Here is a 23,503-nt window from a genome sequence, read left to right on the forward strand (position 1 = left end):
TTCTCTCTCTTTGAATGTATTAATTTAAAACAGAGAAACCTCTTTACACAGAGAGTTGTGCTGCTCTGGAATTCACTTTGAGGATCAATGGTTGAAGCAGAAGCTTATATCAACATTAAAGATTAGACTGGATAAACAGATACTGGAAAAGGGGATATGAGACAAGGTGTTTAAATTGCTTAGCATTGTTTGTTTGTGTGGGAGGCACATGCCAACATGGATTGATTGGGCCAAATGGCCAATTTCCAGGTTGTAACATCTTTGTATTTCTGTGTCAATAGAAAAGGTTGGAAATACACAACAGCTGAGAAGAGAAGTGAAGAGAGGTGAATATTTTGGGCAAAGACCATTTCTCAGAATAGTTCAAGAAAGTAGGAACTACAAAGAGGTTGCTATCTTTTCACGTTTTATTATTTTTATCGTTAAGATTTTATGAGAACATATTGTAAGCAATGCCCATCCAGTGGCAAAAATAAAAGTCACCTTGGTTAGCACGGTGTGTTATTCTTCAAAAAATTCTTCAACATAACAAAGGATTCTTGTCCCTCTTGACACGGGCCTATGTTTTCTTCTTTCAGAAAATGGAAGAAATTCCTGTTCTTAATCAAATTTATGACTTGCTAACAGAATTACGGGAATACAGTTTTCGTCCTTTACCTTTAGTAAAGATCTTTTAACACTGTGCAGGTGAAAATTCCTCCCCTGATAACAGGTACCATCAGAAGCCATGGTACTCACTAGTTGCAATGTAACTATGATATCACTTAGCCACTAACCACCAACTTTGCACCTTACTTCAAAACCGCACCACATTAGCACAATCCAAAAGCAAGGTGAGATATTTTCAGGCTTGAACCATGTTAATTGTGAAACACTGGTGAAAATTGATTCAAAGCCACTTATCAAATGCTTTACATTAAATAAAACCTTGTGGTACTGACTCACATAAAACTACACTGGCAAATGATATGCTCCTCATAAAGCTATATACCCATTACCTGGTGTCAACTATATCAGATCAACTATAATGCTTCAAAGGTTTGAAGAAGTTGCAAAAAAGAAGCAGCTTTATTTTGTAATTACTGAGATGTGAAGGATCAGTTTCTCAATATACCCTGTAAAGGTCATCATCATCAACATAGGCAGTCCCTCGAAGCGAGGATGACTTGCTTCCACGCCAAAAAGGGATGTGTTCACAGGTGTTTCAATGAAGGACCTAATATTCGAGGTCCCGAACTACATGTTGAAGGGTGGGAGATGCCTGTGCGTGGATTTTTTTAACGTGGGGTGGCCGTTGCACACCAGCCACCACACGGGCTTGACAGAGCTTGGTCTTGGTTCCGTGGCAAGGATTACCCAAGATGACTGGAGACCAGCTCTGCTGCACCGATCTAGCATGCACACATATCGCAGTGTGGGCTGGCCCGTGCTGCCCCAGGGCACCTCGCTTCTCCTGGGCCCCGAACTCACGTCTTTCCTACACTACACGATAAAAAAATAAACCTTCCCCACACGAACCTTGGAACCCACCACAAAAAAACAAACAAAAAAATGTTTTTCCTCTACAAACAAGACCCCACCCGCACAGTCAAAAACCAGACCCACCCCGGAATAATATGGAATCTTTTAAACGTAACCGATCGGAATCACAACAAAATAACCATAACACAGACCACAGAGACTCACGGGGACCCAGCCCAAACCGTGGGCCAACTCAATCAACTGCACCATCAGAGCAGAATGAAATTCCAATCCAAAAACAACATCTGATCTTTTTCAACCTTATTCCTCTGTTGTGCCAGGAAGTTGGAACTTTTTCAAGTTTTAATATTAAAATATTCTGTTACTAATTTGCAGTGGATGTGTTTATAAAGCTCAGGGCCTCGCTAAAAAGACTTGCATTTATACAGCACCGTTCATGACCTCAGGACGTCCCAAAGCGCTTTACAGTCAACAGAGTACTTTTGAAGTGTAGTCACTGTTGTAATGTAGGAAAAGTGGCAGCCAACTTGCACACAGCAAGCTCTCACAGACAGCTATGTGGTAATGATCAGACAATCTGTTTTAGTAATGTCGGTTGAGAAATAAATATTGGCCAGGACACCGTGGAGAACTCCCCTGCTCTTCTTCGCATAATGCCATGGAATCTTTTACATCCATCTGAAGACAATGGAAACTTAAATCATTGGGGGATCCGACCTGACCAACCCCACTCTCACCGCCCCAACCCCCACCCCCTGCCCCCACCCCCAGCGGGTTATGGTTAAAATTAGCCCTTTGGCTCTGTGTCATTTGAAAATGCAGCAGTGCAATGACATTGGGTACTTCTGTCGATGCTGCTGTTACTATTCAGTGGGGAAGGAGATGAAACTGTTAGCTGGACTCGGCAATGTATTAGTCATCTGTTTTATACGTCTGTGGGCCACAAATTGTCTCATGCTGCCGATGTTTCGTATTCTATCCTGGAAGGAAGTGGAGGTAGCAACTTTAGGGCAGAGGTGACCTCGACTGCCACTAGCAATGCCATTCCTATGGTGAAGTTTGGCTGCAGCTTTCCTTGCTCTTTAACTGCCTCCCTGAACAACCTTGCTTGCAGAGGCAGTTCTCTTCCATCATGTGAGGCAACCATGCCTTGTCTGCAGATAAAGTACGTGGCATATTGATTGGTATGGGCTGTCCAGATCTGGCACCATTTGATCTCTCTGGCGTGTTTTCTTTGTTCTTCTTTATCCTCCTGCATAAAATCCTATCTCTGGCAGTAATCCACATATACGACAATGGAATGGCAGGAGGAAAAAACAGTGCGGGGTGAAAATTTGGTCACACCTCTGTGGCATTAATTCGGGTGGAGCGGTACATTTTGCGTCGGCAAATGAATAGCATCTGCTGCTGCAAAATTCATCAGCTGGGCCCGGAATTTGGAGCAGGGCACTAAAGGAGGCATTGCACACCTCTTTTAGGGCGTTCGGCCAGCTGAGCAAGCGAAAATCCCGAGCTAAACGGCCGGCCTCGGAGCGCCCAAAGAGAGGCCTTGGGGGAAAGAAAACCTGAAAAAAAAACACCAAACATATTCCCAATAAATAACTCACACCACCGCAACATAAATTGCAAAAAAAAAAAAACAATCGCATGTACCTCAGGTTGACATTACTTACCTCACTGTGGCCGTTACAGCTCGGACCACCAGCTTCCACAGGCGGTCCCACCAGGGCACTCTACGGAGCACTACGGGTTGGATGGCAGCCGAAATCGAGCCGGTGTCGCAACCAGGGGCATTGCACACCGGCTCGCCTCTTCCGGGCGGTAATGCTCCGTGCCCCGCGAAACCGGCACCAAATGTCCCGGTGGGGTGCTGGAAGCCCGGAAGTGCTTGCTGCCTGCCCGGAAGTGCTTAGCGCCGCCATTGCCGCTCCTCCGGGGCACTAAGCGGGGCGGCAAAAGACCGAAAATCCGACCCTGCTTCTTTAAAGCGTCCATTCCCAACAAGCAACAACCTTTCTGGCCATTAAACCATTTTAAATGAGCAAGCATAGCACTGGGCAGTAACAGGGTGTGGAGGCAAGGAAATCATGGGCTGCTCAGCCGTGGCTCGGTAGGTAGCACTCTCGCCTCTGAGGAAGAAGATGGTGGGTTGAATTTCCATTCCACAGACTTGAGTACATCATCTAGGCTGACATCTTAGAGCTGTACTGAGGGAATGCTACACGGTTCGAGGTGCCACCTTTTGGATGAGACATTAAACAGAGTCTCCATTTGTCCTCCCAGGTGGATGTAAAACTTGCCGCGGCACTATTCAAAGAAGAACAGGGGGTTCTCCTGTTGTCCTGGCCAACATTTATCCCTCAAACAACATCTAAAACAGATGATCTGGTCAGTTATTTCCTTGCTGTGTGTGGAAGCTCGTTTTGCATAAATTGACTGTCCGTGTTTCCGACATTACAACAGTGACTCCAATTCAAAATTACTTTGTTGGCTGCAAAGCACTTAATGGCGCTACAGGAATGCAAGTCTTTCAATTTGCTCCATTGTGCCCTGTCCTAATATAGTTCTCGTCCATTTACTGTGAGGGAAAAACTACCACAGGCGAGTAATCCAGCGATGAATCTTGCAGTGTGAAGCGGGCAGGGAGCCAATGAGTTCACAAATTTGTCATTTTCTGCCTCCCACACATACACACTCAGTTCCCATCAACCATCTGTGAGAGGGCAATGGTAACTTAACCCAGACATGCAGGGAAAAAGGCGGGTTTGGGTTGGCTAGTGTTTTTATACCCCATCTGACTTTACTGTACAATCAATTGGGGTGTAAAACAACCATCCGACCGGAATCTCTGCCCCCTCCCCACCGGGTTAAGGTTAAAATTACCCCTATGGCATCCTGCATACTGGCATGTACCAAGAGGCATGCTGGGAGTCTGACTTCCTCCTTCAACTATTTTAGTAGAACCTGTAAATCAAATGCCCCCTTATTAAAGGGGCACTAAAACCCACAAATTAAAGAAATTAAACTTTAAACGGTCAAATTAAAATTTGGTTGCCGGGGGTGATGATGCACTCCAGTCCCTCCGGCGCTCACCTTTCGTGGAAGACCGCGAGCGTACCAGTGGACACCGCGTGTTCCATCTCCAGGGACATCCTGGCTCCAATTCCTCCTTCAGTCCTGCCAGCAGAGTCAGGGAAACCTGTGGTATTAAAGCCCCCTCAACAAACCCCTCACAAAATAAGAATTGCAGCAGTGGTACAAATATGATGCCATCTGTGCCTCTGATTAAATATGAATAAGTAAAAGGCCGACCACAATGCATTCTCTTCCGAGCAAGTCTGTGAAAGCAAATGTGCCTGAGGGGTTGAATTCCTGCAGTTGTTAACTGTTCGTTGTTTGTGTCATGTAACACACTTTGTTGGATAGCCTGCTTGATAATATTTTAGTATCTGTCAATGCATTGCTCTGCTGCAGGACAAGTGATAAATGAATGCAGGTACATACTGTCTTTCAAGACTTCACTGGCACAAGCCACACAGCCTCTTGATGCCCTGTCAGATCAAGTGGTTCCGTTGCATCAACTTGCAAGGAGACCCACCACTCAATGGGCCACCTGATAGCCTCGGTTGGAGAATGCAACTGAACAACATGCAATGCTCAGGAATATTCAAACTGCTTTGAAGTTGCAAATTTTTGATCTGTGCTTTCTCCTGCTGTAATATGCCCATGATATTCGCTTTAAATTTACATTTATCGTTCCAACTCGGGAAACCAACCCTTCATATTCCACATAAAAAACAGTAATATACCCCCGTAATCACCACCATTCCAATTTACTTCTTCAGTTAATCATTTTTTTCCCTCGTGTTCGCCCTCTTAATATTTCAACACGTCAGTAATTTCCATCAGTGTATGAATTTCCATATTTTGCAATATTTCGGTTCAGAATATTTCTCTGCAAGTTTATCCTGTCTCAAATCATTCAACAATATAACAAGGCATGAATCTCATCAAGCCCATTCCTTCCTCTGACCATGCACATTTTGTCCTATCGTGCATTCAAACATATTTAATTAATCTTCTGAGGGAAAGTTCTATAACATTTGTTCCCGTCCCCTAAGGCTAATCAAGTGAAACTCTAAATTATCTCTCGATCCTCACACTGACAGTATTTCAGGCTATCCACAGAGGACAATTCTATGGCCTCCACAGAAACCTTGCTTGGAATCCAGTTATTTCTGTCTGTGCATATCCATTTAATCTTCGTCCTTCCAACCAGATATTCATCAAGCTTTTTTTTGAAGTAGGTAATTGGCACAATGTTAATTAACTGCTTTAATTGTTCCACATATACTGTGAGGAAAAAAGTCTCCTTCTAACCTGCAGGGAGGAATTTTAACATGGGTGAGTGGGTGGGAGTGGGTGCAGGTGGGGGGTTAAATGGCTAAAAAGGCGAGATGTTTCGGGAAGCCACCTCCACTTCCAGGCTTTGCCAGAGGCGGGACGAGGAGCGGGCAGCCAGGAGGCGAGTTGACATTTTAAATATGCCAAGTAGGCTGGTGTAGGGGAGGATGAAAACCCCTCATTTTACCCAGAAGGAAAAGAACTGTGGGATCTGTCTGTGCTGCAACAGGCCAGTGTCCTGGAAGGAACAGGGAACCCAGAACCAAATGTGGATTGAAACCAAGACGGTGTGGCCTTGGCAGGGCAGTGATTGGACGGGGGAGGACACCGGAGGGCCAATGGCGGGATAGAGTCAGCCCGAAGCAAGGGATTCCAAGCCAATGGGAGTGCCCTTGCTCGAAAACTCGGGACTGACTCATCACCGATACCGGGCTATTGTCTCCCCTACTTTTACACTATGGAGGGATATTATGCAGGCCTTAAGAAAACTAGGGAACCCAAAACAAACCGAAAGTCTGCACAATGGCTACAGGAGGCCCACACCCTGCCAACCCAATTAACACCTACTCAACCCTTGATTAGGTTAACATCAGGGATGGCCAGTGGAAAAAACCCCAGCGAAATCCAACACTGCTGCATTTTTCAAAAATCACAAGCCCACCAATGGGAAGGATTTATTTCAGTACGAAAGTCTGGCTGGATAACTGGATAGAAGAAGGGGTTTCTGCCCCGACAAGTTGCTCCGTTCTCATGTTCCAGGAAGCAGTCAGCCTTTCGACACAGAAGACCAGTGTCCGAAACAGAAGAAGCAAACCACCATCCCGAGACGGCATCAGTTCAGCCTCCTTTCGCTACTGGAGACTGAACCTTTTCTTTTTCCACAAGGATCTTCCCCTGAGAGCTGGACTCAGGTAGATCCACAGCAACAAGACGCAACAACAACCACGTTTCCAAGAAAATCACAACCGAGAAAGTAACTTCAAGATCCTGAAGATAGCAAAAAGGGAACCCCGAAATCGCGTTTTGACCTGGAAAGACTGTAAAGGCTGTGGGGAGTATAATCTCTGGTCCCCAGCACTCCCAACTCAGTTAGGTCAGGAAGGTGGGAGGATGGGCATTGCACTGCTGTTAAACTTGTGTAAAAATTTTTGTTGTGTCCGTTTAGTGGGATTTAGGAGGATTGTTTTGTTGGTGTATTGCTGTTTGTTGAGATACACCTTGTCAAATAAATTGGAAGCTTAAAGTTCCTCTTGGAATCGCCTCGTCTCAGTTCTGTTGTATTACATTTCCTGATCGTGAGTCTTGTGTCAGAACAGTGTAAGGGAAGCCAGGAGCACCTCGAAAATGCTCAACTGTGTGTCACAGGCTAGGGAAGAAAGCGGTTAGGAGTGTTTGACACTCACAGGTGCCTCACAGGCTAGTCATAAGCTGTGGGGACGCACGAGTCTCAAAACCCCCTTCATAAGCTGTGGACACAGTCTCTCCAGGAGTGCTCTTGCAGCACTCAGGGTACCTCACAGGCCAGGCATAAGCTGTGAGGGCAGAAGCCCAGAGAGAGACAGCCAAGGCACAACACTCCCCAGAACCCCTTACACTGGAAGCCTCGAATTTAACCTGCTGTGCAGGTGTTACTGTGGTCGGCCGGGTTTCCCAGATCTCGGGAAACCTGGAAAGCTGCAGCAAGGGAGGAGCAGGAGCGTTTCCTCCCAGCACCGCTCCTCTCCCAATCTTTCCCACCACCAGACCATCCCACCATACAAACACCACCCCGGAATCGGAACCCCCAGTGTTGGGAATCGGACCTACCTCGTTCTGCAGCCTCTTCCAGAGCGTTCCCTGCTGGACTGGAAGCTGTGTCAGCTGTGGCTCAGGGGGCAGCACTCTTGCCTTTGAGTCAGATGGTTGTGGGTTCAAGTCCCACTCCAGGGATGTGAGCACATAAATCCCACATCATCGGGGACACAACTCAACCCTCAAACCACTCCCAGGGCAGAGTAAGGCTCCCTCTACACTGTCCCATCAAACACTCGCAGGACAGGTACAGCACAGGTTAGATACAGAGTAAAGATCCCTCTAAGCTGTCCCAACATAAACTCCCAGAACAGGTACAGCACGGGTTATATACAGAGTAAAGCTCCCTTTACAGTGTCCAGTCAAACACACCCATGGCAGGTACAGTCCAGTTTTAGATACTGAGTGAAGCTCCGTCTACACATTTTCAAGACTGTGCCTCAGTCACATCCTCAGGGGAACCCCCATTTTTCCCTCGACAATACCCAGCGACCCTGTGGCCTTTCACAGTTGACTGAAGAATTCTCCCCAATCTGTGCTGTTGGGAGAGGAATTCAGCTGCACTCGGAGACGCGTGGGGATATTTCACCTGGCACACTCACTACCGACAGAGAAACAAAGATTCTGATGCCATCAGTCATTGGAACCCGGGAGTGAAACACAGTTCACCAGCTCACTAATAGCCCCTAGTTTCCCCATCCCAACAAAATCCATCCCTCCACATGTAAAATCATCGATTATTTGTTTATTCATTCACGGGATGTGGGCGTCGCTAGCAAGGCCGACGTTTATTGCCCATCCCTAGTTGTCCTTGAGAAGGTAGTGTGTTGAAGGTGCTCCCACAGTGCTGTTAGGGAGGGAGTTCCGAGATTTTGACCCAGCGACGATGAAGGAACGGCCACTATATCTCCGAGTCAGGATGTTGTGCAACTTGGAGGGCAAATTGCAGGTAGTGGTGTTCCCATGCGCCTGCTGCCCTTGTCCTTCTAGGCGGAAGTGGTCACGGGTTTGGGAGGTGCTGCCCAAGAAGCCTTTGCGAGTTGCTGCAGCGCATCTTGTAGATGGTACGCACTGCAGTCACGGTGTGCCTGTGGTGGAGGGAGTTAATGTTTAAAGTTGTGAATGAGGTGCCAATCAAGCGAGCTACTTTGTCCTGGATGATGTTGAGCTTCTTGAGTGTTCTTGGAGCTTCACCTATCTAGGCAAGTGGAGAGTATTCCATCACACTCCTGACATGTGCCTTGTAGATCGTGGAAAGGTTTTGGGAAGGGAGTCAAGAGGTGAGGCGCTTGCCGCAGAATACCCAGCATCTGACTTGCTCTTGTAGCCACAGTATTTATATGGCTGATCCAGTTAAGTTTCTGGTCAATGGTGACTCCCAAAAGATGTTGATGGTGGGGGATTCGGCAATGGTAATGCCATTGAATGTTAAGAGGTGGTGGTCAGACTCTTTTGATGGAGACAGTCATTGCTTGGCATTTGTGCGGCACAAATGTTACTGAATGTTATTCAGGTCTCGCTGCATGCGGGCATAGACTGCTTCATTATCTGAGGAATGGCGAATGGAACTGAACTCTGTGCAATCATCAGGGAACATCCCCAATGGGGGTATGGCAATGTAGTGGTTACTTAGAATTACATCGAATTTGCAACACACCCGGCCCAACTGGTCTGTGTGAAATTCTGATCATCCTTCTCTGGGTAAATTCAATGCTAGCCCAGATCAGGCATTTCTTGTACTTTATTCGTCTTCATCCTCTTCCTCACCCTCCTCATTTCTCCATGTCTGCAGTATGGAAGCAACAGTGTAACCCTCCAAGTCCAAGCTGGGAGGGTCAAACTCTTCTTCTGGGGAAACTGCCAGCGTCTCCATCCTACGGAATCAAATGTAACATGTGATGTGGGGGCCCCTGTGTAAAGAATTACATAGCATTTAGAGCACAGAAACAAACCTTTTGGCCCAACTGGTCCATGTGGTGTTTATGTTCCACACGAGCCTCCTCCCACCATTCTTCATCTCACCCCAGCAACATAACCTTCTATTCCCTTCTCCCTCATGTGTTTATCCAGCTTCCCCCTTAAATCCACATTCTCACCACGCTCTGGGTAAAGAAGTTTCTCATGAATTCCCTATTGGATTTATCAGTGACTATCTTATATTGACGGCCCCTAGTTCTGGTCTTGCCCGCAAGTGGAAACATCTTCTCTACGTCTACCCTATCGAACCCTACCATCCAGCTCAGCCACCGCACTCCCCTCCCGCACCCTCTCTCTGTCTGTGAAGTGACAAAGATGCTCAGCAACCAGGCAAAATAAGATTGGGCCTGTATCAACAAGCAGGGCTCTTAACCCTTGAACAGAGGGATATGGCATGCTCAGCGCTTCCAAAATCGGAGGGTAGCCACGCCAGCTTTGGTCCAAGACTCATCGCCAATCCTGATCAATTCCCACCATGCCAATTTCAGGTTTTGAATTCAGTTTAAAAAGAATCTGGAAATAATAATTAAGAAAATTGTTATTTCCTGTGCAACTCTCCCATTACCTGTTACTCATGTGTAACAGCCACACAAATACTGTGGCAACAAGAGCAGGTCAGAGGCTGGGTAATCTGCAGTGAGTGTCTCACCTCCTAACTCCCCAAAGCCTTTCCACCATCTACAAGGAACAAGTCAGGAGTGTGATGGAATACTCTCCACTTGTCTGGATGAGTGCAGCTCCAACGACACTCAAGAAGCTCGACACCATCCAGGATAAAGCAGCCCGCTTGATTGTCACCCCATCCACCACCTTAAACATTCACTCCCTCCACCACCGGCGCACCATGGCTGCCGTGTGTACCATCTACAAGATGCACTGCAGCAACTCACCAAGGCTTCTTCGGCAGCACCTCCCAAACACGCGATGTCTACCACCTAGAAGGACAAGGTCAGCAGGTGCATGGAAACATCACCACCTGCAAGTTGCCCTCCAAGTTCCACACCATCCTAACTTGGAAATATATCGCCATTCCTTCATCGTCACTGGGTCAAAATCCTGGAACTCCCTCCCTAGCAGCACTGTGGGAGAATCTTCACCACACGGACTGCAGTGGTTCAAGAAGGCAGCTCACCACCACTTTCTCAAGTGCAATTAGGGATGGGCAATAAATGCTGGCCTTGCCAGCAATGCCCACATCCCAGGAATTAATTTAAAAAAACATTCTCCCATTCAATGTTATTCCCTATGTGTCTCTTACCTCTGCATAATATCCATCATCCCCTGTAACAAAGGAGAAAGAGTGATATGTAAAATAATTTTTACCTGGAATCATTCACGAACAGTCCCTCATATAATCATAGAACAGTTACAGCACAGCAAGCTGCCATTCGACCCGTCGAGTCCCTGCCGATACACTCACATTCATCCAATTCTGCGCACACACTCACTCACACTCACACAATCCTGCACACAGTCACACATTCACAAGACTGCACACACACACACACACACACACACGTACTTCCGCACACATACGCGAACGCTCACACACGTGCAGTCTCACATATCCTTGCATCTACATGCACACACTCACATGCGCACACACTCACATGCACACACAGTACGCACACATTTTTAACCTGCAATCATTCACACTCACTCACAAACATAAACACACAAGCACGCACTTGCACACTAGTACATAAAATGCTTTGGGACATCCAGTAGTCGTGAAAGGTGCTGTATAAATGCACATCTTTCTTTCACACTTACTCTCGCACACAAGTGCACACTCGGGCGATCACACTCATACAGACATTCACACACATGCACACTCTGTCATCTTTGTATACTCTGTGTATATACTATGCTGGTACCACTAGAGGGTGCAACTGTGGGAGGCCCAGGCAGGAGCTGTAGAAAAGGCTGGTCACCACACGGTGAAGGCATGTTGGGACTCCTCAACTATTTTGGTAACTTTCTTCCAGGGTTGAGCACCTTGCTCGAACCGTTGCACAAGTTGTTACGCAAGGGAGACGACTGGGTTTGGGATCAAAATCAAGAGGCTGCCTTCAAAAAGGCCAGAAACTTGCTGTGTTCGAACAAGTTGCTTGTATTGTATGACCCAGGTAAACGTCTAGTTTTAGAATGTGACGCGTCATCGTACGGTGTCGGGTGTGTTTTACAGCAAGCAAATGTAGCGGGCAAACTCCAACTGATTGCATATGCATCCAGCAGCCTATCCAAGGCCGAAAGAGCCGACAGTATGTTCGAGAAGGAGGCTTTGGCTTGTGTCTATGGGGTAAAAAGAATGCACCAGTATTTGTTCGGACTCAGGTTTGAGTTGCAAACCGACCACAAGCCCTTAATCTCACTGTTTTCAGAAAGCAAAGGCATAAACACCAATGCTTCATCGCGAATCCAAAGATGGGCACTAACACTGTCGGCCTACGATTATGCGATCCGCCACAGACCAGGCACTGAGAACTGCGCTGATGCCCTCAACCGGCTACCGTTGCCCACCACCGGGGTGGAAATAGCGCGGCCCGCAGACCTGAGCCTGGTCATGGACGTCTTTGAAAGCGAAGGGTCACCCGTACCGGCATGCCAGATCAGGACCTGGACCAACCAGGACACTGTGTTATCTCTTGTAGAAAGTTGCATCCTCAATGGGGGCTGGTCAGCGGTCCCAAGAGAAATGCAAGATGAGATAAAGCCGTTTCACCGTCGTAAAGACGAAATGTCCATCCAAACGGATTGCCTCTTATGGGGCAACTGCATCGTCCTGCTAAAAAAAGGCAGGGCAACCTTCATATGCAACCTACACAGTGCCCACCCAGGCATAGTCATGATGAAGGCTATCGCCAGGTCCCACATCTGGTGGCCCAGCACTGACTCGGACTTGGAATCGTGCATGCGCCAGTGTGACACTTGCTCACAACTGAGCAATGCCCCAAGGAGGCTTCACTTAGTCTGTGGTTCTGGCTCTAAAAACCATGGTCCAGGGTCCACATAGATTATGCGGGCTCCTTTCTAGGAAAAATGTTCTTCATTGTAGCAGACGCCTACTCTAAGTGGATTGAATGTGTAATAATGGCATCCAGCATGTCCACCGCCATCATTGAAAGCCTCAGGGCCATGTTCGCCACCCATGGCTTGCCCGACATTCTGGTCAGCAACCATGGTCCGTGTTTCACCAGCTCAGAATTCATGACCCGCAATGGCATCAAGCATGTTAGGTCTGCCCCATTCAAGCCCGCATCCAACGGCCAAGTGGAGCAGGCAGTCCAAACCATAAAGCAGAACTTGAAACGTGTCACGGAAGGCTCCTTACAAACCCACCTATCCCGGGTGCTGATCAATTACAGCACATGACCCCACTCGCTTACCGGGGTCCCCCCTGCAGAGTTACTAATGAAACATGCACTCAAAACCAGGCTCTCCTCAGTCCACCCTGACTTCAACGATCAGGTGGAAACTAGGCGTTATCGGCAAAACATATACCACGATCGCGCGGCTGTATCACGCGACTTCACTGTAAACGATCCGGTGTTTGTGCTGAATCACAATCATGGCCCCAAATGGGTCACTGGCACTGTTTTAGCCAAGGGGTGGAGTAGAGTATTTGTTGTCAAACTCCCTAACGGACAAACGTGCAGAAAGCATTTGGACCAGACCAAATTGCGAATTACAGGTAACCAGGAACTTTTGAGAGAGGATCTTACCTTCAGCGATCTACCTACATACACCCAATCAGCAACAGACCTAGCTGCCAACCACGAGGATGACCCCACCATCTCCAACAGTCCAGTCAGACCAACAGCGCTGCAAGACAGCAGTGGCCCGACCAACTCATCCATGCCAGAAGTGACACTCAGATAATCAACCAGGGAGCACATAGTTCTGGATCACCTCAACCTGTAACTGACTCGCATCAAAGACTTTGGGGGGGGGGGTGTGGGGGGATGTTGTCATATATGTATAGTCTGTGTATATACTATGCTGGTACCACTAGAGGGTGCAACTGTGGGAGGCCCAAGCAGGAGCTGTATAAAAGGCTGGTCACCACGTGGTGAAGGCACTCTGCAGACAATAATGAGACTAAGGTCACAGCAGTTCAAGCACAGCACTAGGCCTCGTGCAGTTATTCTACACAGAAGTAGAGACATGCACGTACACACGAGTCAGAAACACATGCACGTGCATTCTTCCGCACAGATGCACAAATTCACACACGCACACACAGGAGCACGCACATCACACCCCTCCCATCGAATCAATGGTTAAACTATGGCTGCAATCAGAGAGCCCTGACCCGGGTGGACCTGTGACAAAGATTCCGTCATAGTGCCACACAAAGGTGGGCACCATTGCCTTTGTGTCAGCCACGCCTCACACAGCAAGCCCCTGGTCTCAGCCAGGTTATCACTGATTAAGAGGGGCTGACATAGACCATCTCAATGCCTCCCTGGATAAATGAACGATTAATGAAAATAGGGTGGCGGGGGAGAGACCTGTCGCACGGAACAAGGGGAAAATTGTAGGAAATGTAGTGGCAAGCAATAAATAAAATGAATTATAGTTGAAATGAAATAAGGAGAGGGACAGAAGAACATCCCCATGAGAATATAACACTTCAGGTAGAAAGGGGAGACAGACACACAGGCAGACAGATGGAAGGAGAGACAGACACACAGAAAGACAGAAGGAGAGACAGACACACAGACAGAAGAGACAGACACGCAGAGAGACAGACAGATGGAAGGAGAGACAGACACACAGAGAGACAGACACACAGAAAGACAGACAGACAGAAAGAGAGACAGACACACACAGACAGAAGGGGAGACAAGAACATAGGAGACACATCCAGACACAGAAGGAGAGACAGACACACAGGATAGATACACAGATACAGACAGAAGGAGAGACAGACACACAGGATAGAAACACGGGGAGGAACTTAACACAATCACAATCACTCAGGAGGTGGTACTCAGTAAGATAATGGGACTAAAGGCGGATAAATCCCCTGGACCTGATGGCTTGCATCCTAGGGTCTTAAGAGAAGTAGGGACAGGGATAATGGATGCATTGGTTGTAATTTACCAACATTCCCTGCATTCTGGGAAGGCCCCAACAGATTGGAAACCTGCAAATGTAATGCCCTTATTTAAAAAAGGAGGCAGATTAAAAGCAGGAAACTATAGACCAGTTAGCCTAACATCTTTGGTTGGGAAAATGTTGGAGTCTATTATTAAAGAAGCAGTAGCAGGACATTTTGGAAAACATACTTCAGTCAGGCAGAGTCAGCATGGATTTATGAAGGGAAAGTCATGTTTGACAAATTTGCTGGAATTCTTTGAGGATGTACCGAACAGGGTGGATAAAGGGGAACCAGTGGATGAGGTGTATTTGGACTTCCAGAAGGCATTTGACAAGGTACCACATAAAAGGTTACTGCACAAGATAAAAGTTCACGGGGTTGGGGGTAATATATTAGCATGGATAGAGGATTGGCTAACTAACAGAGAACAAAGAGTCGGGATAAATGGTTCATTCTCGGTTTGGCAATCAGTAACTAGTGAGGTGACACAGGGATCAGTGCTGGGACCTCAACTATTTACAAACTATATTAATGACTTGGAAGAAGGGACCAAGTGTAAGGTAGCCAAGTTTGCTGAAATTACAAAGGTGGGAGGAAAAGCAATGTGTGAGGAGGACACAAAAAATCTGCAAAAGGACATAGACAGGCTAAGTGAATGGAAAAACATTTGGCAGATGGAGTATAATGTTGGAAAATGTGAGGTTATACACTTTGGCAGAAAAAATCAAAGAGCAAGTTATTATTTAAATGGAGAAAAATTACGAAGTGCTGCAGTACAGCGGAACCTGGGGGTACTTGAGCATGAAACACAAAAGGTTAGTATGCCGGTACAGCAAGTGATCAGGAAGGCCAATGGAATATTGGCCTTGATTGCAAAGGGGATGGAGTATAAAAGCAGGGAAGTCTTGCTACAATTGTACAGGGTATTGGTGAGGCCACACCAGGAATACTGCATGCAGTTTTGGTTTCCATATTTACGAAAGGATATACTTGCTTTGGAGGCAGTTCAGGGAAGGTTCACTACATTGATTCCAGAGATGAGGGGGTTGACTTATGAGGAAAGGTTGGGTAAGTTGGGCCTCTATTCATTGGAATTCAGAAGAATGAGAGGTGATCTTATCGAAACATATAAGATTATGAGGGGGCATGACAAAGTGGATGCAGAGAGGATGTTTCCATTGATAGGGGAGACTAGAACTAGGGGGCATAATCTGAGAATAAGGAGCCGCCCATTTAAAACTGAAATGAGGAGGAATTTCTTCTCTCGGAGGGTTGTAAATCTGTGGGATTCGCTGCCTCAGAGTGCTGTGGAAGCTGGGACAGAGATAGACAGTTTCTTACTTGATAAGGGAATAAGAGGATATGGGGAGCGGGCAGGGAAGTTGACCTGAGTCCATGATTGGATCAGCCAAGATCATATTAAATGGTGGAGCAGGCTCGAGGAGCCGTATGGCCTACTCCTGCTCCTATCTCTTATGTTCTTATGTTCTTCTGTTAGATACAGACAGAAGGAGAAACAAACACACAGGATAGACACACAGATACAAACAGAAGAAGAGACAGACATACAGACAGACACATAGGAGACACAGACACACACACACAGACAGACGGGGAGTCAAACACACAGGAGTGGGAGACACACAAACATAAATACACAGGCAGACAGAGAACCAGAAAGAGACAGGAGGGAGGAACATACAAACAGGCAGGAAGGTGGAGCAGGATGGCGAGACGGATCGCGTAGTCTCAGGATTATTGTACTTGGACAAAAGCGAGTTGGTCAGAGTTACTGTCCGCCTTCTGGAGCCGCCTCATGGTGTTCTCGCAGTCCTCCAGTCTGTGCGTGGTCTGGGCCTGCAGCCCATGGAGGGTGTCCAGGTGCTCATTGCCAACATGCTGGATGTCGATCCCCAGCCGCTCCTTCTCATTCTGCAGGAACTCGATCAGGCAATCAATCTCGCACTCCACCACTGCCTTGGCATCCGAGATCTCTCCCTGAACACATGGAAAACCACCGCAGTCAGTCAGTCAAACCCGCTCCCCAAACCCACACAATGTGGGACGGCCTCCACCTACACAAGGCCACCTGCTTGGCAACTGGCAAAGTGACCCCTCAATTTAAATTAATTTATCGCCAGGATCGTTCGGCCTCTCAAACTCCTCCAGAAACAGCCTACAGACCTCCCTCGCCTCATCCAGATTTCCACTGCCCTTTGAGAGAAGAAGTACTTCCTCACATCACTCCTGGCTATAAGATGGTTGCACAGGCCAGGATTGAGTTCCCTCGGGTTGAGAAGATTAAGGGGTGATCTAATCAAGGTGCTAAAGATGAATAAAGGATTCGATAGGGTAGATAGAGAGAACTATTTCCTCTGGTGGAGGGTGGGGGTGTCCAGAACAAAGGGGCAGAACTTTAAAATTAGAGCCAGGCTGTTCAGGGGTGATGTCAAGAAGCACTTCTTCACACAAAGCGGCGATGGGAATCTGGAACCCTCTCCCCCTGCAAAAAGCTGTTGAGGTGTTGGGGGGTCAATGAAAATTTCAAAACTGCGATTGACAGATTTGTGCTGGGTAAGGGTATGAAGGGTTACGGAACCAAGGCGGGTAAATAGGGTTAAGATACAGATTTTTTTTTAAAATGTGTTCACGGGATGTGGGCGTCGCTGGCAAGGCCGGCATTTATTGCCCATCCCTAATTGCCCTTGAGAAGGTGGTGGTGAGCCGCCTTCTTGAACCGCTGCAGTACACATGGTGATGGTGCTCCCAGATCAGCCAAGGTATAACAGAATGGCGGAACAGGACTGTTGCATATGCAATAACTCATTAGGCTTAGTACCGTGAACTCAATCAGGTGCGACCTGACTCTACTTTATTCGCTCTCAAAGTAAGGATTAAACATCGAGGCTTTCTTTATATACAAGGGCTGCACGTGTGTGTCTGTGGCCCAATGACCTCCGATGGTCGCTCCCCCTAGTGGCAGGTAAACCCCGGCATACAAACATTGCAAGGACCAAGGGGCTGAATGGCCCACTCCTGATCTTCTCTTCCATCGCTTTATCGAAAGGGTTTTGCTTCCTATTCAGTGCTCATCACTTTCCACCTGCCACCAGCCCTATAGACAACTCTCCTCGGTTAAACCACATCCTACTGTCACAGTTTACTGGTGTTCTGGATCTCCAATAGTGCTTATTAGGACGAATCGTGTAATGCCGCGTTCCCGGGAGGGAGCAACACGCGCGGCGAACATGGGCCAGAGAATCAGAGCTACGCTGTAGTCGATGTATCTCCAGCCCATGACCACAGCAAGCGTGGCTTCCTTGCTGGCAACGTGCGAGGGCAGAAATAGTCTCTATGTTAGGTGCAGTACTGAGGGAGCGCCGCATTGTCGGAGGGGCAGTACTGAGGGAGCGCCGCACTGTCGGAGGGGAAGTACTGAGTGTGTGCCACACTGTCAGAGGGGCAGTACTGAGGGAGTGCTGCATTGTTGGAGGGGCAGTACTGAGGGAACGCCGCACTGTCGGAGTTGCAGTACTGAGGGAGTGCTGCACTGTTGGAGGGGCAGTACTGAGGGAGCGTCTCACTGTCGGAGGTGCAGTACTGAGGGAGTGCTGCATTGTCGGAGGGGCAGTACTGAGGGAACGCCGTACTGTCAGATAGACCGGTACTGAGGGAGTGCCGCACTGTTGGAGGGGCAGTACTGAGGGAGCGCCGCACTGTCGGAGGGGCAGTACTGAGGGAGTGCTGCATTGTTGGAGGGGCAGTACTGAGGGAGCGCCGCACTGTCGGAGGTGCAGTACTGAGGGAGTGCTGCACTGTTGGAGGGGCAGTACTGAGGGAGCGTCTCACTGTCAGAGGTGCAGTACTGAGGGAGTGCTGCATTGTCGGAGGGGCAGTACTGAGGGAACGCCGTACTGTCAGATAGACCGGTACTGAGGGAGTGCCGCACTGTTGGAGGGGCAGTACTGAGGGAGTGCTGCATTGTTGGAGGGGCAGTACTGAGGGAGCGCCGCACTGTCGGAGGTGCAGTACTGAGGGAGTGCTGCACTGTTGGAGGGGCAGTACTGAGGGAGCGTCTCACTGTCGGAGGTGCAGTACTGAGGGAGTGCTGCATTGTCGGAGGGGCAGTACTGAGGGAGCGCCGCACTGTCGGAGGTGCAGTACTGAGGGAGCGCCGCACTGTCGGAGGGGCAGTACTGAGGGAGTGCTGCATTGTCGGAGGGGCAGTACTGAGGGAGCGCCGCACTGTTGGAGGTGCAGTACTGAGCGAGTGCTGCACTGTTGGAGGGGCAGTACTGAGGGAGCGTCTCACTGTCGGAGGGGCAGTACTGAGGGAGTGCTGCATTGTCGGAGGGGCAGTACTGAGGGAGTGCTGCACTGTTGGAGGGGCAGTACTGAGGGAGCGCCGCACTGTCGGAGGGGCAGTACTGAGGGAGTGCTGCATTGTCGGAGGGGCAGTACTGAGGGAATGCCGTACTGTCGGAGGTGCAGTACTGAGGGAGTGCTGCACTGTCGGAGGGGCAGTACTGAGGGAGTGCTGCATTGTTGGAGGGGCAGTACTGAGGGAACGCCGTACTGTCAGATAGACCGGTACTAAGGGAGTGCCGCACTGTTGGAGGGGCAGTACTGAGGGAGTGCTGCATTGTTGGAGGGGCAGTACTGAGGGAGCGCCGCACTGTCGGAGGTGCAGTACTGAGGGAGTGCTGCACTGTTGGAGGGGCAGTACTGAGGGAGCGTCTCACTGTCGGAGGTGCAGTACTGAGGGAGTGCTGCATTGTCGGAGGGGCAGTACTGAGGGAGCGCCGCACTGTCGGAGGTGCAGTACTGAGGGAGCGCCGCACTGTCGGAGGGGCAGTACTGAGGGAGTGCTGCATTGTCGGAGGGGCAGTACTGAGGGAGCGCCGCACTGTTGGAGGTGCAGTACTGAGGGAGTGCTGCACTGTTGGAGGGGCAGTACTGAGGGAGCGTCTCACTGTCGGAGGGGCAGTACTGAGGGAGTGCTGCATTGTCGGAGGGGCAGTACTGAGGGAGTGCTGCACTGTTGGAGGGGCAGTACTGAGGGAGCGCTGCACTGTCGGAGGGGCAGTACTGAGGGAGTGCTGCATTGTCGGAGGGGCAGTACTGAGGGAATGCCGTACTGTCGGAGGTGCAGTACTGAGGGAGTGCTGCACTGTCGGAGGGGCAGTACTGAGGGAGTGCTGCATTGTTGGAGGGGCAGTACTGAGGGAGCGCCGCACTGTCGGAGGGGCAGTACTAAGGGAGCATCTCACTGTCGGAGGTGCAGTACTGAGTGAGTGCTGCACTGTTGGAGGGGCAGCGTCTCACTGTCGGAGGTGCAGTACTGAGGGAGTGCTGCATTGTCGGAGGGGCAGTACTGAGGGAGCGCCTCACTGTCGGAGGGGCAGTACTGAGGGAACGCCTCACTGTTGGAGGGGGGCAGTACTGAGGGAGCATTGCTCAAGTCTCTGGAGTGGGGGACTCGAACCCACGACCTTCTGAATCAGAAACGAGAGTGCTACCCACTGAGCCACGACTGACACGTTGCCAGGCCAGCTGCAGTGGCAGATCAAGCCAAGCGCATTTCGCATCTACAAAGTTTGGGAGCATGTGGGGCCCGTGTCTCTGAGTCAGCAGATCTGCCCAATAAAACAAAATCTTGAACATGATCTGAAATGAAAGAAGATCGTCTCACCTTTGCTCTGTCCTCCAGCTCGGTGTACTTCAGGATCTGTACAGTCAATTGCGCGGACCTTCCTTCCAAGCTCTCGACAAGATCTGGCACCATCCTCTGTTCAGACCCAGAAAGGAAGGAAAGACTGCCAGTTTACACATCAACTTGTATTTATACGGCGCCTTTAACGTCTACGCCTTTCACAGTAGCGATTATCAAACAACATTTGACACTCAGCCACATAAGGAGATATTCGGGCAGGCGACCAAAAGCTTGGTTAAAGTGGTGGGTTTTAAGGAGCATCTTGCAGTAGGAGAGAGAGTGGCAGAGAGGTTTAGGGAGGGAATTCCAGAGCTTAGGACCAAGGGAGCTGAAGGCACGGCCGCCAATGATGGAGCGATGGAAATCGGGGAAGCGCAAGAGGCCAGAATCGGAAGAGCGCAGAGATCTGGGAGGGTTGTGGGACTGAAAGTCATTCCAGAGATAGGGGGTGGGGGGGAGGGCGGCGAGGGGAGGGGGGAGGTGCGAGGAGGCCGTGGAGGGATTTGAAAACAAGGATGAGAATTTTAAAATCAAGCCGGTGCTGGACCGGGAGCCAATGTAGGTCAGCGAGCAACGGGGGGTGATGGGTGAACGGGACTCGATGCAAGTCAAGACACAGGACAGCTGAGTTTTGGATAAGCTAGAATCTAAGGAGGCTGGAAGATGGGAGGCTGGGCAGGAGAACATTGGAACATTCGAGTCTGTTGTTTTGGTTACAGTGGCCCATCGATGGCTGGGGGCGGGGATATCAGTGGTCTGGAGCAGGTGGGGGGGGTGGGCAGGGTAGAGCAGCCCATGTTCTTTTTGGATGGGGGTTTCGAGGTGTTCCTCATTCAGCTAAGTATTCGGGGAGAGGGCAACGAAGGAAGTTGGGGCTTCCTGCCAGTTAGTAACACTCTGCCGGTTCAGCACGCAGGGGGTGAATATTGAGTACGGGATCCCGCAAAATCCTGAACAGAGGACGCGTACAGCGCCACCATCCAATGGGATTAACCAGAGTCACAGCTGTACCGCCACAGAAGGCGGAGATAGGCGATGACCCTACCCAGGGCTGGGACTGTACAAGGGGAGAGGCCCCAACGTTGAGTCTCCTCCGCTGCAGTGCCGCGGGATGTTGACGGTAACCGAGGCACCTACCCAAACCTTCAGGAGAGATGTTGAGAAATGCAGCACCAACAGAGCACTGACGCTTCACCAATGCCACACCAACGCCGAGCTTTCACAGTGTTGACGGTGCACTAGTGCAGCACGAAAGCAGCACGAACACTCGGGCCAGGCTTGTGCGACATAATGCGCCTCTTCGGCCTGGCAGCCGCGCCGACATTCACTCCATTGAATGTTCCTACCGTTCCCTCCTGACACCAGTGGCGACCCCCTGGCCCAACGGCGACCCCTGACCCAGCGGCAACCTCCTGACCCAGCAGCGACCCCCTGACCCAACGGTGACCCGTTGACCCAGCGGCGACCACTGACCCAGCGGCGACCCCTGACCCAGCTGCGACCCCCTGACCTAGCATCGATCCCTGACCCGGCAGCGACCCCCTGACCCAGCGGCGAACCCTGAGCCAGTGACGACACCTGACCCAGCGGCGACCCCTGAGCCAGCAGCGACCCCTGACCCAGTGGCCACCCCTGACCCGGCAGCGACCCCCTGACCCGGCAGCAACCCCCTGACCCAGCGGCGACCCCCTGACCCAGCAGCGACCCCTGAGCCAGTGACGACACCTGCCCCAGCGGCGAACCTGACCCAGCGGCGACCCCTGAGCCAGCGGCAACCCCCTGACCCAGTGGCGACCTCTGACCCAGCGGTGACCCCTGACCCTAGCATTGACCTCCTGACCCAGAGGCCGGCCTGCCGAGTACCGTTTACCTCCCAGTCCTTGCTGACCTCCCCCAGCGGCTTGGTGGTATGGCCCAGATGGCGGTCACTCGACGCACACAGCGGGCACAGGAGCTCCCACTCCTCGAAGCACAAGTGAGTCACGTCTTCAGTGCGGTGAAACCGGCAGCCCCTCGCTCCCGGGGCGCTTTCGACGGCATCGTCCAGGACCTCGGCGTTCGCTGGATAGAGACAAAAAAGAGAAAGGACTGCCGACACCGCAGTGATATACAGCTCGGGGTTGACGCGGGGACAGATTCGAGATCGCATCTCGAAATTGGCCCATCTGTCAGGCGCGGCTCGGCCAAGTAAGGCCCCAATATGGCAGGCAGGAAGCATTGGGAAAGAGCATTTACCCACACCTGAAGCTACCACCTCCCCACAAATCCCGACTGCTCCTTCCCTTCACCACCATTGCAGGCGATTCTCTGGCTACAACTGGATAGCTAAGAATGGAACCAGGCGAGTGCAATCCCACCCAGCTGGACGATGGTGGAGAGGCGTTGGAGAAGGATGGAGTGGTGAACCGTGTCAAAGGCTGCAGACAGGTCGAGAAGGATGAGGAAGAGACAGTTTACCTTTGTCACAGTCACATAGGATCTCATTTGTGACTTTGCTGAGAGCCGTTTCAGTCCTGTGCAGTCATTCCTTCCCTTAGCTCCCCGGGACAGCTCTGTACGGCAGCTTTCTCTGGCGGTCTCACTAGGGGGCGCTACGGGTGCCGCGCAAACCAAAGTTTGCTTCCATGTCGATACCGGGGGCGTTGCACATGGTGCGAGGTTCCCGGGCGATACTCCTCAGCGCCGCCGGCACAGGCACACCGAATTTGCCGAGTGGCGTGGATGTCGGTGCTTGCAGCTGCAAACGCTTTAGCACCTCTGTAGTACGCCTCACCAGGGGCACTAGCCAACCGAATTTCTGTCACGATATTTTTAGCGCCCCGTTGATTTATCACCCGAGTTGCTCGCAGCAGGACAATATTCGTCAAATCCTGGAAATGCCCGGACAATCCAGGACTCTGTTAGCTCCGGCCAAACACTTCATACACATCATTAAAAATAAAGAAAGATCTTCCATTTCTACAGCGCCTCACAGCCAATGAAGTACTTTTGAAGTACGGTCGCAGTTGTAATGTAGGAAACAAGGCAGC

General features: G+C 50.1%; 1 long non-coding RNA gene across 1 annotated transcript; it reads right to left on the reverse strand.

The window, feature by feature from the left end:
* Positions 1-9,185: 9,185 nt before the first annotated feature.
* Positions 9,186-16,705, reverse strand: LOC139275906 (uncharacterized). Its single transcript, XR_011595786.1, has 3 exons — positions 16,555-16,705; positions 10,913-10,935; positions 9,186-9,551 (listed from the first exon to the last, which is right to left on the reverse strand). It is a non-coding gene; the product is annotated as an uncharacterized lncRNA (long non-coding RNA).
* Between the last annotated feature and the right edge of the window lie 6,798 nt (positions 16,706-23,503).

The sequence above is a fragment of the Pristiophorus japonicus genome, chromosome 11 (assembly GCF_044704955.1).
Source record: "Pristiophorus japonicus isolate sPriJap1 chromosome 11, sPriJap1.hap1, whole genome shotgun sequence".
NCBI classification, from domain to species: Eukaryota; Metazoa; Chordata; class Chondrichthyes; family Pristiophoridae; genus Pristiophorus; species Pristiophorus japonicus.